The 15,828-nt window shown below is 44.6% G+C and overlaps 1 long non-coding RNA gene across 1 annotated transcript in view; it reads left to right on the top strand.

Moving 5' to 3' along the window:
- Positions 1-4,726: 4,726 nt before the first annotated feature.
- LOC132209230 (uncharacterized) overlaps positions 4,727-15,828 on the top strand; it is a 30,132-nt gene continuing 19,030 nt past the window's right edge. The window contains exon 1 of the long non-coding RNA XR_009445319.1: positions 4,727-4,820. This is a non-coding gene — a long non-coding RNA (uncharacterized LOC132209230). The remainder of the gene's footprint in view (positions 4,821-15,828) is intronic.

Genomic DNA, 15,828 nt, shown 5'->3' with positions numbered 1-15,828 from the left:
GAATTTTCAGAGCAGATTATCAAATTGGCCTGAAGCTTTCTCAGTGAGATGGAAGCTTTTAATAAAAGGATTTATTTTGTCGGCCTTGCATTTACAAAGAATCAGTCAAGTGGAGAAATGCCTCAAAGAAAAGCTGTGTAATTATAGAGTCATGGATGTTTGTTGCACAGGAGGAGGCCGTGCGCTCTGTCGTTACTGCACTGCTCAACAAAGATCTGTCTACATTGAACTCACAGTACATTGATTTCCTTTTTGATTGTTTGACCCATAGCCCTGGAGCCTACAGCAACAGAAGTGAATATCTAAATACTGCTTAAATATTCAGACACTTTCTGAATCAGCCACACTTTCCGTCAGTGAGTTCATGTCAACTAATGGAAAAAGCAGCTTCCAGTTATCCTTTCTATGCCCTTCAAAATCTTAAACACCTTTTACCAGGTCCCCTTGTCTGCTCCAATCTTGTCGTCGGTCAGATGGGCAGGTCAGTGGCAGATTGATATAGCCTGAAGAAGGAATAAGATAAGAGAGTACTTAATGTGGCAAAGCCTGTCGTGCCTGATGGAGGTCAGCAACGGCAGTCAGCAGTGAAGTCCACTGGCAAGGATGGGTGGGTTTTAGCCCAGCGCAGGGAATACAAACCATCACGGGGGAAGCCTCGTTCAGAGTGTCTGCAAACTCGTGGCTTAGGAAAGGACTGTAATAGAACATAGAACATAGAACAGAACAGTACAGCACAGAACAGGCCCTTCAGCCCACAATGTTGTGCCGACCATTGATCCTCATGTATGCACCCTCAAATTTCTGTGACCATATGCATGTCCAGCAGTCTCTTAAATGACCCCAATGACCTTGCTTCCACAACTGCTGCTGGCAACGCATTCCATGCTCTCACAACTCTCTGTGTCAAGAACCCGCCTCTGACATCCCCTCTATACTTTCCACCAACCAGCTTAAAACTATGACCCCTCATGCTAGCCATTTCTGCCCTGGGAAATAGTCTCTGGCTATCAACTCTATCTGTGCCTCATTATCTTGTATACCTCAATTAGGTCCCCTCTCCTCCTCCTTTTCTCCAATGAAAAGAGACCGAGCTCAGTCAACCTCTCTTCATAAGATAAGCCCTCCAGTCCAGGCAGCATCCTGGTAAACCTCTTCTGAACCCTCTCCAAAGCATCCACATCTTTCCAATAATAGGGCGACCATAACTGGACGCAGTATTCCAAGTGCGGTCTAACCAAAGTTTTATAGAGCTGCAACAAGATCTCATGACTCTTAAACTCAATCCCCCTGTTAATGAAAGCCAAAACACCATATGCTTTCTTAACAACCCTGTCCACTTGGGTGGCCATTTTAAGGGATCTCTGTATCTGCACATCAAGATCCCTCTGTTCCTCCACACTGCCAAGAATCCTATCCTTAATCCTGTACTCATCTTTCAAATTCGATCTTCCAAAATGCATCACCTTGCATTTATCTAGGTTGAACTCCATCTGCCACCTCTCAGCCCATCTCTGCATCCTGTCAATGTCCCGCTGCAGCCTACAACAGCCCTCTACACTGTCAACGACACCTCCGACCTTTGTGTCGTCTGCAAACTTGCTGACCCATCCTTCAATCCCCTCATCCAAGTCATGAATAAAAATTACAAACAGTAGAGGCCCAAGGACAGAGCCCTGTGGAACCCCACTCACCACTGACTTCCAGGCAGAATATTTTCCTTCTACTACCACTCGCTGTCTTCTGTTGGCCAGCCAATTCTGTATCCAAGCAGCTAAGTTCCCCTGTATCCCATTCCTCCTGACCTTCTGAATGAGCCTACCATGGGGAACCTTATCAAATGCCTTGCTGAAGTCCATATACATCACATCGACAGCTCGACCCTCATCAACTTTTCTAGTCACATCCTCAAAAAACTCGATAAGGTTTGTGAGGCATGACCTACCCCTCACAAAGCCGTGTTGACTGTATTTGATCAAGCCATGCTCTTCCAGATGGTCGTAAATCCTATCCTTCAGAATCCTTTCTAACACCTTGCAGACGACAGACGTGAGACTTACTGGTCTGTAATTGCCGGGGATTTCCCTATTTCCTTTCTTGAAGAGAGGAATTACATTTGCCTCTCTACTCTCCACTGGAGTCATACCTGAGGACTGGAATGTTTGACTTTTTAAACTTTTGTTTTTATTCTTCTACTGTTCTAATAAGAAGACTGTAGTGCTGAACATTTTAACTTATTCATTTATTTTTATCACATGGAGCATGGAACGGTACAGCACAGTACAGGCCCTTCAGCCCACGATGTTGTGCCGAACTTTTACCCTAATCCTGTGGTCAATCTAACCTCCGCCCCTCCCTTATACTATCATCCATGTGCTTGTCTCATAGCCGATGAAATGCCCCTATTGAGGCTGACTCCACTACCCTCTCCGGCATTGCATTCCACTCCCCTACGACTCTGAGTAAAGAAGGATGGATAAATTTTGTACTTCTGCAACTAAAATTGCGTACCAAAGTACTTTGTACCTGAGATGGCACCGTCTAAGGCAACTTTGTACTCTTTTCTTTGTACTCTTGTACCCTGTATTGAATGCATGTGATAATAAAATCTCAATCTAATGCATAGCAGGACACTGGGAAGCTTAGAGGAGAAAAGGGATCCTGGAGTGCTTGTTCATGAATTCCTGAAGGGGTCAGGTCAGGCTAGTAAGGGTTGTTACAAAGACATATGGGACACCTCCCTTTATCAGTTGTGGCATAAATTGTAAGAGTGGGAAGGTCACTTTGGAGTTGTTTAAAAGTTTGGTTAGGCCACAGCTGGAGTCGTGTGTGGCATTTTGGTCACCACCCATTAGGAAGGATGTAATTGCACTGGAGGGAATGAAAAGGATGTTGCATGTGTTGGAGCATTTTAGCTGTGAAGAAAGACTGGAAAAAATCACATTATATTCTGTGAAGCAGAGAAGGTTTGGTGGGTGAATGGAGGTCCTGACAGAGGCATATAAGATTATGAGAGGTATAGATGGGTTGAATAGAAAGCATTGTTCCCCTTAGTTAAAGCATCAATAACAATAGGGCATAATTTTCAAGAGAAAGACGGGAATATTTTAGAGGTTTGAGGAAAATCGTTTTCATCCAGAGTGTGGTGAAGGTCTGGAGCGCATTGCCTGGGCGGGAAGTTGAAACAGGAAACCTCACAACCTTTGAAAAGTACTTGGATGAGCAGTTGACATGTCGTAATATTTAAGAGAATGGTCCAGTGTGTAAAAATGGGACTAGTATATGTTGCAGTGTATTTTTAGAGGTACAGCCTTAGTGGGCCATAGGACCCCTTCTGTACTATATGATTCCATGACAACCCCCAGCCCAGGCAGCTGTTTTTTTCAGTCATCTCCAGGATTACACCCTTCGTAGTGTGATCCCTTGCGTTGTTCGCCCTCCCAAGTTCATTAGCTCACACTTTTCCTGGTTGAGTTCAATTGCTGTGCTCAGCTGACCAGTCTGTTGATCTCCTCCTGAAGTTTATTCTTCCTGTCTGTCAACCAATTTTGGATCCAGTGTGCCACTTTGCCTTTGATCCCATGGCTGTTATTTACATGGCCATTCCATCGATATCCTCCTCACTAAATTAGCCATTCGCTAGCGATACAGTCATACATCCTGTGTTTAAGCCCAAATGATGAATTAACTTGACAAATTTCAAGGGTCCTTATGGAAAGCCCTGCACAACCCCACTCAAAGCAAACATCCTGTCAAATAGATATCCCTCTACCATCAATCACCCTGTGCTCTTTGCCTCAGCCAGTTTTGGCTCCAGTGTGCCTCTTTGCCTTTGATCCCATGGCTGTTGTTTTCTTGCTCAATCTGCCAAGGGGGACTTTACTAAGCCCACATCAAATGCATAATGTGACCTCATCTTAACAAATCCATAGTGTTTATCCCTGATTATTTCTTGCAAGTACATTCTACCCCTAAGAATGCCTCTTTATAGCTTCACCAGTGCTGAGATTATTCTGACTGGCTTTTAATTTCCTGGTCTGTTCCTCTCTCCGTTTGTTCATAGTGGGACAATGTTAATAGTGTTTCATTACTTCACGTGCGATTGACAAGGCTTTGAAAATTGCTGCCAGCGGCCCAGATATCTCCTCCCTCACTTCCCCCGCTAGCTGGTATACATTTCAGTTCGCCCTGTAGATGTATCCACTTTTAAAGTTGCTCAACCAGCTGCATCTCCCTGTCTCTTAACCTCTGATGCTCCGAGGTCCTTTGCCCTGATATCTTACTTGCAGTGTCCTTTTCCATTGTAAAGATTGACACAAAATATTCATTGAGGACGGTGCCGATGTTTTCCAGGTCCACACAAAGATTACCTCTGTGAAATGAACGAGGAGATATTAGAGAGGTTTGAGATTTACAATCAAGAAAGAAATTGACAAAATGACTTCCTTGGAGAATCATACAACATCCATTGTCCATTGTTGTAAACAAACAGAAGTTTTTGTTTCCACAGTTGTTTGCAAATAGCCAATCAAGGTAATAAAATAATGTTTTAAGATAATTTACAAAGCAAGGCAATTGAGGAAGATGTATTGGATGTATTGAACTCTCAACTACCTCCCTTAAGTTTAGGAATGTCAGTATTTTTCTTCTGGATAACTTTTGCAGATATCTTCAAACAAGTAGCTGAACCCACAGATTTATGTGACCAACGAAGCCTGAACCTTTTGCTTCACGATGCAGTCCAGATCCCTTGGCAGCTGGGTGAGGTAGCTTCATTTGGAGGCAGCACCATTGAACCAAGTGTCCGCAGTTGCTTCCAACATGTAAGTGTGCTCTGCACCAATTCATATTGTCAAGCGGGTCTACTTGCCAGTATGAATTTTGAGCTCATTTTCGTTTTGTTCACCTGCACATCTGCCAATGTGGTATATCGTATCCATTGCACCCGGTGTGGCCTCCGCTACATTGGGGAAACCAAGCAGAGGCTTGGGAACCACTTTGCAGAACACCTCCGCTTGGTTCGCAACAAACAACTGCACCTCCCAGTCGCGAACCATTTCAACTCCCCCTCTCATTCCTCAGACGACATGTCCATCATGGGCCTCCTGCAGTGCCACAATGATGCCACCCGAAGGTTGCTGGAACAGCAACTCATATTCCGCTTGGAAACCCTGCAGCCCAATGGTATCAATGTGGACTTCACAAGCTTCAAAATCTCCCCTTCCCCCACTGCATCCCAAAACCAGCCCAGTTCTTCCCCTCCCCCCACTGCATCTCAAAACCAGCCCAGCCTGTTTCTGCTTCCCTAACTTGTTCTTCCTCCCACCCATCCCGTCCTCCCATCTCAAGCTGCACCTCCTTTTCCTACCTACTAACCTCATCCCACCTCCTTGACCAGTCTGTCTTCCCTGGACTGACCTATCCCCTCCCTACCTCCCCACCTGTACACTCCTGTCTACGTATCTTCTTTTTTATCCATCTTCGGTCCGCCTCCCCCTCTCTCCTTATTTATTCCAGTTCCCTCTCCCCATGCCCCTCTCTGATGAAGGGTCTAGGCCCGAAATGTCAGCTTTTGTGCTCCTGAGATGCTGCTTGGCCTGCTGTGTTCATCCAGCTCCACACTTTGTTATCTTGCACTATTGATATGGACTGGTTTGTCACTAGAATTTATGACCCAGGCAAAGTGTGTCACGACTTCAGTTGATCTGAGCTCTTATCAGCAGATGGAGCCTCAAGTTAATGCCTCTTCTGAATGCTGGCATCTCCGACAATCCAAATTCCTCAGTACTTCATTGAAGTATTACCCTAAAAATTATGCTTAAATATAAATTACAGCTTGAAGCCACAGCCTTCTAATTTATTGTTGAGAGCTCTACTAGTTTATGACAGAACTAGAACAGACCTGGAATGGATACGGGATGGTTTTCTTGAGCAATATGTTGAGGAACCAACTGAAAAGCAGTGCATCTAAGACTGGGTGCTGTGTAATGAGAAGGGAATCATTGCCAATCTAGCTGTGCAAGATTTCTTCGAGATGAGTGGCCGCAACATGATAGAATTTTTTCAATCAAGATGGAGAGTGTGAGAGTTGATTTGGAGACCAGGGTGCTGCATCTTAATAATGAAAGCTGAAGATATGAGGCATGAAATTAAGCAACTCTTTGTGATCTATCAAGGCTAAAGGGATGACAGTGGATAGGCAATGGCAAACATTTAAGGAGCACGTGGGCGGACTGCAACAACTGTTTATTCCTGTCTGGCATGAAAGCAAAATGGGTAAGAGGACCAATCCATGACTTAACAAAGGCAATTAGCGATAGTATCTGATCCATGGAAACAACATTTGAGGATTGGCAGCATAGTAGAATTTAGCAAAGAAGGACCAAGGGATTGATTAAGAAGGGGTAAATGCAGTAAAGTAAGCATACAGGGAACATAAAGACTGACACAGAGTTTCTATAGATACGTGAAGAGAAAGAGACTGGTAAAGACAAATGTTAGGAAGGGGGTTGACCAGTCAAGGGAAGACAGACAGGTCAAGGAGGCAGGGCTGACGCTGGTGGGTAGGAGGTGGGGTGGGGTTAGGGTGTAACCCTAACCCGAACTCTCACCCTAATCTCCACCCCACCTCCTACCTACCAGCATCATCCCCTCCTCCTTGACCTGTCTGTCTTCCCTTGACTGACGAACCTCCATCATAACTCCCCAACAACACTCACCTTTACTGGCTCCAGCGCCGCCTCTTTGATCTGTCTCCACCTATCTTCTCCTCTATCCATCTTCTATCCACCTCCCCTTCTCTCTTTATTTATTTCAGAATCCCCTTCCCCTCCCCCATTTCTGAAAAAGGGCCCAAACCCGAAACGTCATCTTTCCTGCTCCTCTGATACCGCTTGGCCAGCTGTGTTCATCCGGCTCCACACCTTGTTATCTCAGATTCTCCAGCATTGGCAGTTCCTCCCATCTCTGAAATGGTCTGTTGGCCTTCGTTCCGAGAGGTTTCGAGTACAGAAGCCGGAATGTGGTGTTGCAGTTACGCAGCACCTTGGTGAAGCCGCACCTAAAATAGTGTGTGCAGTTTTGTGCTCCTTTTCTGCGGAAGGATGCTGTTGCTCTCATAGTTTATCAGTGCAGCGCATGTTTATCAGCCTGTTTCCGGGAATGGCAGGTCTGATGTATGATCAGAGATTGACTCGGTTAAGATTGTTTTCGCTGGAATTCAAATGAATGAGGTGACTTATAAAATTCGAACAGGACTGGACAGGATAGATGCAGTTCCCAGTGGTGGGTGTGTCCAGAACCAGGGGTCACAGTATGAGGATTCAGGATAGACGATTTCGGAGGTATTTCTTCACCCAAAGAATGGTGAGTCCGTGGAAATCATTACCGAAGCCAGCAGTTCATGTCAAAACATTGAACGCATTCAAGATATGGCTAGATATAACACTTGGGGTGAATGGGATCAAGTGTTATGGAGAGAAAGCAGGATTAGGCTGTTGAGTTGGATGATCAGTCATGATCATGAAGAATGGTGGAGCAGGCTCAAAGAGCCATTTGGCCTCCCCCTTGCTCCTAGCTTCCATGTTTACAATAGTCACTCTCTGAAATGCAAAACTTGAGCAATTGTGCAACTTTGAACTGGGTGCTGGTCGTTACTGACCAAACTAAGTTAGGTTATGCTCAGCAGGACAGTGCTCATTGTTGTTTCTAGCATTTTCACCGTGTAGGACTTAGTCCTTGCTCTGCTTCAAGCGAAGAAGTGAGCTAATTGGAGATATCTACAACTTGTTAAGGTTCCAAAGGTTTAAAGTGATGTGGGGATGTGTGGTATTGTTCATAAAGTACATCATGAAGATAAATAAGATAAAAGATAAAAGAATGACGAGAGTAAGATGAGGGCCAATCAAGGACAGTAGTGGGAAGTTGTGTGTGGAGTCAGAGGAGATAGGGGAAGCACTAATTGAATATTTTTTGACAGTATTCACTCTGGAAAACGACAATGTTGTCGAGGAGAATACTGAGATACAGGCTACTCGACTAGCGTTTTGTACAGTCACGGGATTTATAGGGATTGACTTCCGGAGCCATGATGTCATGCTCCAACTGTACAAAATGCTAGTGCGGCCTCATTTGGAATATTGCGTGCAGTTCTGGTCGCCCCATGACAGGAAAGATGTTGAAGCATTGGAAAAGGTGCAGAGGAGATTTACCAGGATGCCACCTGGTCTGGAGCACAGGCCCTATGAAGAAAGGCTGAGAGACTTGGGTCTGTTCTCATTGGAGAAAAGGAGGCTAAGGGGGGATTTAATAGAGACATATAAGATGATCAGAAAATTAGATATTGTGGACAGTGAGAGTCTTTTTCAGAGGATGATGATTTCAGCTTGTACAAGGGGGCATAGCTACAAATTGAGGGGTGATAGATTTAAGACAGATGTCAGAGGCAGGTTCTTTACTCAGAGAGTGCTATGGGCGTGGAATGCCCCGCATGCCAAAGTAGTTAACTCAGCCACATTAGGGGCATTTCAACAGTCCTTGGATAAGCATATGGATAATGATGGGATCGTGTCAGGGGAGGGGCTTAGATTAGTTCACAGGTCGGCGCAACGTCGAGGGCCGAAGGGCCTGTTCTGTGCTGTATTGTTCTATGTTCTATGTTCTATAATGGATATCACAAGTAGATGACTGATGTGTATAGTGTGCATTGTCAAATGGTTCAAATTTTAGAACTGAAAAGTGCCTGGTCTACCTCAAATTGCCATGGAAAACCAAAGCTTCTCAAAAGTTTGAGCTTAAGCAAGTAATTCATGCTGCTGCTGTATAGTGGTTATGTGAATGGTATTTTCCCCTAGCAGTATGCTGTTGTCAGTCCAAAAATAATTCTCATTGCATTGACCAACATTGTCTATGAAATTTGCAGCCAGTCTTATGCCAGACATATAGGTCATATGTGATAATGATTGGCCGACTGAAAACTGCTTGTTTGTAATGAGCAGAGCACACCGCACCGGCATGTGTGAGATGCTTTCTCTTTTCCACAACCAAGGACCCCAACATGGTTCGCAGAACTTTCACTTTGATCCATTTCACAAAATTCGGCCCTCATCCATTCCACCTATCCCAGAATCATAAATTCTCCTTATTCTCAGCTTGTCCCTCCATCAACCTCTGCGTTCAGCAGATTATCTTCCAGCATCTTCACCAGTATCCCCTTTCAGCATTCCAAAGTGACCATTCCCTCTGTAGTCCACTCCTCAGTCACCAAGCAAGGTCCCAAATACACTTGTAAAGTGAAACAGCGATTTACCCGTACTTCATCTGTTCAAACATACAGGTATATTCAATTTTTCCAGTGTTTTCTCTGCAAAGGGGAAATGATACATTGATTAGGTGATTATCCTGCGGTACACCCTCATTCAGTCCACAAGCATGACCTGAGTTCCTGTTCCTTGCTGTTTTCATTTTCTATTTTGCTCCCACTTGGACCTTGGCTGTTCATCCTTCCCCTGAAGAATTTCATGCAATTTCATGAATATTCACTACATTCTCCAAATTCCCAAAGCTACCTCAACCACACTTCCACACATATTGTTTCTTGTAAGGTCTCCCTTCCATCTTCCCTGATTCTTGGCCTCTATCACATCTGTCCTGACAAACAAACAAGCCTTCACTTGCAGAAGTCCAAAGTGAAACACCTGCTATTAGCAGGGGCTGTTCAGTCATGACCAGTTTAAGATAAACAGTTGAACTTTTAACGGGGCTCATTTGCACCTGCTAGAAGTGACATACATTGACACTCAATGACCTGTTCTCTGTAAACAGAAATGTTTTAAAACTTCCACCTTCTTTGAATTAGCCAGAAGATTGTACAGCCTGTATTCCCTGTTCCTTTCTCCTTATTGGCACAGAGGCTCAATGGTTAGCACTGCTGCCTGTCAGGGACCCAGGTTCAATTCCATTCTCGGGGAACTGTCTGTCTGGAGGTTGCACATTCTCTCTGTGCCTGTGTGGGTTTCCACGAGGTTCTGCGTGAGTTTACAACAGGTCTCTGATTCCGTCCCACAGCCTAAAGATGTGTGTATTCGGTGGATTAGCCATGAGAAATGTAGGGTTACAGGGCTAAAGCAAGGGGGTGAGTCTGGGTGACGTGCTCTTTGGAGGGTCGATGTGGACGTCTAGGGCCAAATGGCCTGTTTCCACACCGCCAGGGATTCTATTGACAGCTCGACCATTCAGAGTGGACTTGTCAACCACACGACATGTTTTTCTTCTCGTATAAATTATTCCAATTGTTTGAAATATCATGTTCTTGCGTTTGTTCCATTGGGTGTAAGACAAAAATGCTTTGGTAATAAAAGTCTCTCTGAAATGAAAGACACAAATGTAAGGTATTTCCGGCTGGTAGACAGGAGGTCGGAAAACTCCCAAAAATTCTCAAGGGAATGCTTGTGATGAGGTGGAGGGTAGAAGAAATTATGTTACGAAACATTATTTTTTGCAAAAGCTTGGTAACACAATGGTAATTTTTTTTTAAAAAATCAAAGGTTGTGTCCAGAAGAGGTGTGAATAGCTACATAGGCATCTGAATGCAAAAAGGGATACAGGAGCAAGATGGAAGCGTAGGTTCTGATCTAAATTGGTTGAACTTAATATTGGACCAGAAGGCTAGAAAGTGACAAGACAGATGATGAAGTCTTGTTCCTCAAACTTATATTAAGGTTGTTGACTAATTGATTGATTTATTGTCACGTGTACCAAAGTAGAGTGAAAATCTTTATTTATGAGTGGTACAGGCAGATCATAGTAAGCGAAGGATATACAGATGAAAATGACAGAGGCATGCAGGTTACACTGAACAGAGTATGCGCTCAGTGAGATCAATGTTAGCAAGATCAGCGTTATTTCAGGCTAGAGAGTCTATTTATCAGTCTGATAACAACTGGGAAGAAGCTGTTCCTAAAACTGTTGGTGTGTGTGTGTGTTCAGGCTTCTGTACCTGGTGCCTGATGGAAGAGGATGTAGGAGATCATTACGTAGGTGCGATGGGTCTTTGGTGATGCTGGCTACCTTTCCGCAGCAGTGAGCCATGTAAATGGAGTCCTTGGATGAGAGGTTGGCTTCCGTGATGATCTGGGCTGTGCACACCCGCTTCTGTAGTTTCTCACAGTCCTGGGCAGAATAGTTGCCATACCAGGCCATTATACACTTGGACAATGTGCTTTTAATGGTGCATCTGTAGAAATTGGCCAGGCCAAATTTCCTGAGCCGCCTGAGGAAGGAGAAGCATTGTTGTGCCGCCTTGACCAACGTATTTTCGTGGCAAGTCCAGGACGGGTTGTTGATTATCGTCATACCAGGGAACTTGACACGCTCCACCCTCTCAACCTCAGTTCCATTGATATACATCAGGGCGTGTTCTCCTCCTGTCTTTTGAAATCAGTGATCAGTTCTTTAGTTTTGCCGACATCGAGAGAGAGGTTGTTCTCTGCACCACGTCACCAAACCCTTTGCCTCCCTTCTGTATTTTGATTCATTGTTAGATATCCATCCCACTGCAGTGGTGTCGTCAGTTAACTTGCAGATGGCGTTAATTTGGAATTTGGCAACACAGTCATGGGTGCACAAGGAGTGCAGTAGGGGGCTGAGAAAACATCCTTAGAGGGCACTAGTGTTATTGTGGAGGAGGGGCAGTTACCTATCTTCACTGTGGTTTTGGGTCAGAAAGTTGAGGATCCAGTAGCAGAGGGCAGAGCAGAGACCTAGGTCATAGAGTTTTGAGATCAGTCTGGAGGGGATAATAGTGTTGAAGGTGGAGCTGCAGTCAATGAGCAGGATTCCTACATAGCTCATTGTGCACATTGCTGCCAACAACATCGGTAGAAAGAGGGTTCACTGAATCCCTGCAGTGTAGAAACATTCAGCCCAACAGGTCCACACCTACCCCTGCAAGGCTAACAAACCTTAGCTATGGACAATTTAGTGTGGTCAATCCACCTAATTTGCACATCTTTGGACTGTGGTAGGAAACTGGAGCACCTAGCGAAAACCCTCACAGACATGGGGAGAATGTGTAAACGAAGAGTCACCCAAGGGTGGAATTGAGCCCAGGTCCCTGGTACTGTGAGGCAGTAGTGCCAACCACTGCACCACCTTGTTGCCCTTGAGACTTTCTCCAAGGCTACCCTTGTGTCTTAAGGGACTCTTTTCCCCCCATTCTCACTAACACATTTATTATGTCGTACAATCCCGTAGCAGCAATATCTTTTAGAGTGTGGGAAGAAATGGGAGTAACTGGAGGAAATTCAAACAGTCATGGGGAGAATGTGCAAACTCCACACAGACAGTTGTCCACAACTGGAATCGATCCTGGGGCCCTGTCACTGTAAGGCAGTGGTGCTAACCACTCAGCCACTGTGCTGTGGCATTTAGGTCCTGCAAAATGAGTACAAGAACTAGAATGATGAACATTCAACCTTTCGCACAAAAAGTTGGTCAGAGCTAGGACCCATATTAATCACTGTAACACTGTTTCTGAGACAACAAGGTGGAGAGCTGGATGGACACAGCAGGACAAGCAGCATCAGAGGAGTAGGAAAGCTGATGTTTCTGAAGAAGGGTCTAGGCCCGAAACGTCAGCTTTCCTACTCCTCTGATGCTGCTTGGCCTGCTGTGTTCATCCAGTTGTACACCTCGTTAACTCCGATTCTCCAGCATGTGCAGTTCCTGCTATCTCTCCAGAACACTGTTTTTGTTTTGTTCACAGCAGTGACAGAACACAGTTTGAGAGAAAATAATGCAGCCATATACACAACATTGATGAAAGATACTTTCTTATTTCCAAATGTTAAGGAAAGCGTTGTATGAAAATTATATTCTGTCACAGAATTTGGACACACTCTGGTTTCTTCCTGTGTTACCTAAAACGTATGCCATGTTTTTCGACCTTTGATTTCTCAGCATTTCTTCTTCTTTTGTAATGTAGTGCTGGAGGGAAACCATAATCCCAGATTGTAAGTGCTTTGAGCTTCAACATTGTCTGAGAACCCCCTCACTGTCTCTGAATACCCAAACTGATCAATAATAATCATCCTAATTGTCTGTCTTGACCTTACTGCAGCATTGCTTATTGTGTCACTGGCAGGTGACAGATCACATTGACATTTCACATCATGAAAGTAGCTGCATGAATATTTGTATTCTTGGTTCTACATTAGTGAGTTTTTGTTGCAACGTTTTGGTCTGGAAGTAAGAGGCATCTCAAAGAATGTGCTATCTGTGCTTTTGTGGAATCTGCTTTTGTGCTTTGACTTTGGGTTAAGCAATGTAACATGTCCTTGCTGATTTTCCATATTTAATTCAATTAGAATTTCATTGACTCTAGGTTTTACTCTTGAAATATGATGAATGAGCAGAAGGCTATTCAGTCCATTGAGTCTGCCACTCAATGAGATCATAAAATACTGATATTCCTCGATACCACTTTCCTGCCGTTTCCCTATAGCGTTTGATTCTCATACTGTTAAAAATACTCCAGTCTGAGCGTCTTAACTTTTGTACATCCCTCTGCAGGCAGTCTGGCAGTCTCATCACTTGTCTTCCATACCTATTTTTGTGTTTTCTGTAAGCTCGGTAATAGTACATTCACTTTCATCACTATGTCATTAATATTTATTCGCAACAAGAATGGCCGTGGCATTGATCCGTATGGCAGTTCACTGTTTACAGCTTGCCGACCTGGAAATGACTCCCCCTGTACCAAATGTCTGTTCTCTATTATTTGGTCAATCCCCTATCCATGTTAATATATTTCCCCAAAACTATGTGGTCTTATTAAAAGTCTTATCTGCTTGAAGTGTGATTATTTTTACAAATACCTTTTTGAATGTTACACCCTTTTATTTGTACTACTTGTAATCTCCTCATGGAATTCTTATAAATCTGTCATGCACAATTTCCTGTTTATCAAGCCGTAGTGACTGTGATTGTATTATGTATTTTAAGTGCTCTGCAATTACATCTTTTCTGATAGGCTGTTGCATTTTCCAATAACAGACATTAAGCTAACTGGCCAGTAGTTATCTTTTTTGTCTCCTTTCCTTTCTAAAATAAAGGTACTAGTCATAGAATCCCTGCAGCATGAGAGCAGGCCACTTGGCCCATTGTGTCCAAACTGACTCTCGGAAGAGCATGGCACCCAGATTCAACCAGCTGCCCAGCCCCTGCAACCTTGCATTTCCCATGGCTAATCCACCTAATCTGTGCATGTTTGGATTGTGGGAAGAGACCAGAGCAGCTGGAAGAAACCCACACAGACACGGGGATAAGGTTCAGATTCCTCACAGAAAGTCACCTGTGGATGGGATTGAATCCAGGTCCCTGCCACTGTGAAACAGCATGCTACCCACTGAGCCACCATACTGCCCTGTGGGGCACTGGGACTTTTTGAAAAGCCAAGGATACTGGAGAGATTGTGATCAGTGCATCAACTATCACTATAGCTATTACTTTTAATATCCTAGGATGCAGCACTTCGGGCCCAGGGGACCTAATGGTCTTTAACCCAGTTAGTTTCCCTCATATCTTTTCTTTAGGGATAGTTGTTGTTTTATATCCTGTCCTATCATTTGCCCTTTGATTATGCAGGAATTTTGGAACACTGTCAGTGTCTTTTACTGTGACTGTATTCATTTGTGGGACATGTGTGTCACTGCCTGGCCAGTATTTCTTGCCCATCCTGAGTTGCCTCTTGAGAAGGTGATGGTGAGCTGCCTTCTTGAACCACTGCATTCTTCCTGCTGTGGGTTGACCCGCAGAGCTATTAGGGAGGGAATTCTGGGATTTTGAGGGGAAGGAATGGCAATGTATTTCCAAGTCAAGATGGTGAGGGACTTGGAGGCGGTGGTGTTCCCATATGTCTGCTGCCCTTGTCCTTCTGGATGGAAGTGGTCTTGGGTTTAGAAGGTGCTGTCTGAGGAGCGTTGGTGAATTTCTGCAGTGCATCTTGTAGTTAGTACCCACCGCTGCTACTGAGCATTGCAGATGGAGGGAGTGGATACTTGTAGATGTTGTACTGGCTGCTTTGTCCTGGATGGTGTCAAGCTTCTTGAGTGTTGTTGGAGCTGCACTCATCCAGGCAAGTGGGGGAGTGTTCCATCGCATTCCTGACTTGTGCCTTTTAGATGGCGGACAGGCTTTGAGGAGTCAGGGGGTGAGTTATTTGATGTGATATTCCCAGCATCTGGCCTCCTCATGTGGCCACTATCTTAATGTGATGACCAGTTGAGTTTCTGGTCAATGGTAACGCCCAGCTGAGAGTGAGGGATTCATTGATGGTAACACTATTGAATGTCAAGAGATGGTCAGAGCCTGGCATTTGTGTGGCGCAAATGTCACTTGGTACTTGTCAACCCAAGCCTGGATATTGTCCAGATCTTGTTGCACGTGAACTTGGACTGCTTCAGTGTCTGAGAAGTCAAATGGTGCTGAACATTGTGCAAACATCAGCGAACATCCCCAGTTCTGACCTTATGATGGCGGGAAGGTCATTGATGAAGTAGCCGAAGATGGTTGGGCCGAGGACACTACCCTGAGGAACTCCTGCAGAGATCTTCTGGAGCTGAAATGATTGACTGCCAGCAACCACAACCACCTTCCCATGTGTCAGGTATAACTCCAACCACCGGTGAGTTTGCCTGTGAAACTCATTGATTCCCATTTTGCTAGGGCACCTTGATGCCACACTCGGTCAGATGCAGCCTTGATGTGAAGGGTTGTCGCTCTCACTTCAGCTCTGGAATTCAGCTCTTTTGTCCACGTTTGAACCAAGGCTGT

The sequence above is a fragment of the Stegostoma tigrinum genome, unplaced genomic scaffold (genome assembly GCF_030684315.1).
Source record: "Stegostoma tigrinum isolate sSteTig4 unplaced genomic scaffold, sSteTig4.hap1 scaffold_73, whole genome shotgun sequence".
NCBI lineage: Eukaryota > Metazoa > Chordata > Chondrichthyes > Orectolobiformes > Stegostomatidae > Stegostoma > Stegostoma tigrinum.
This window is presented reverse-complemented; position numbering and strand designations above follow the sequence as displayed.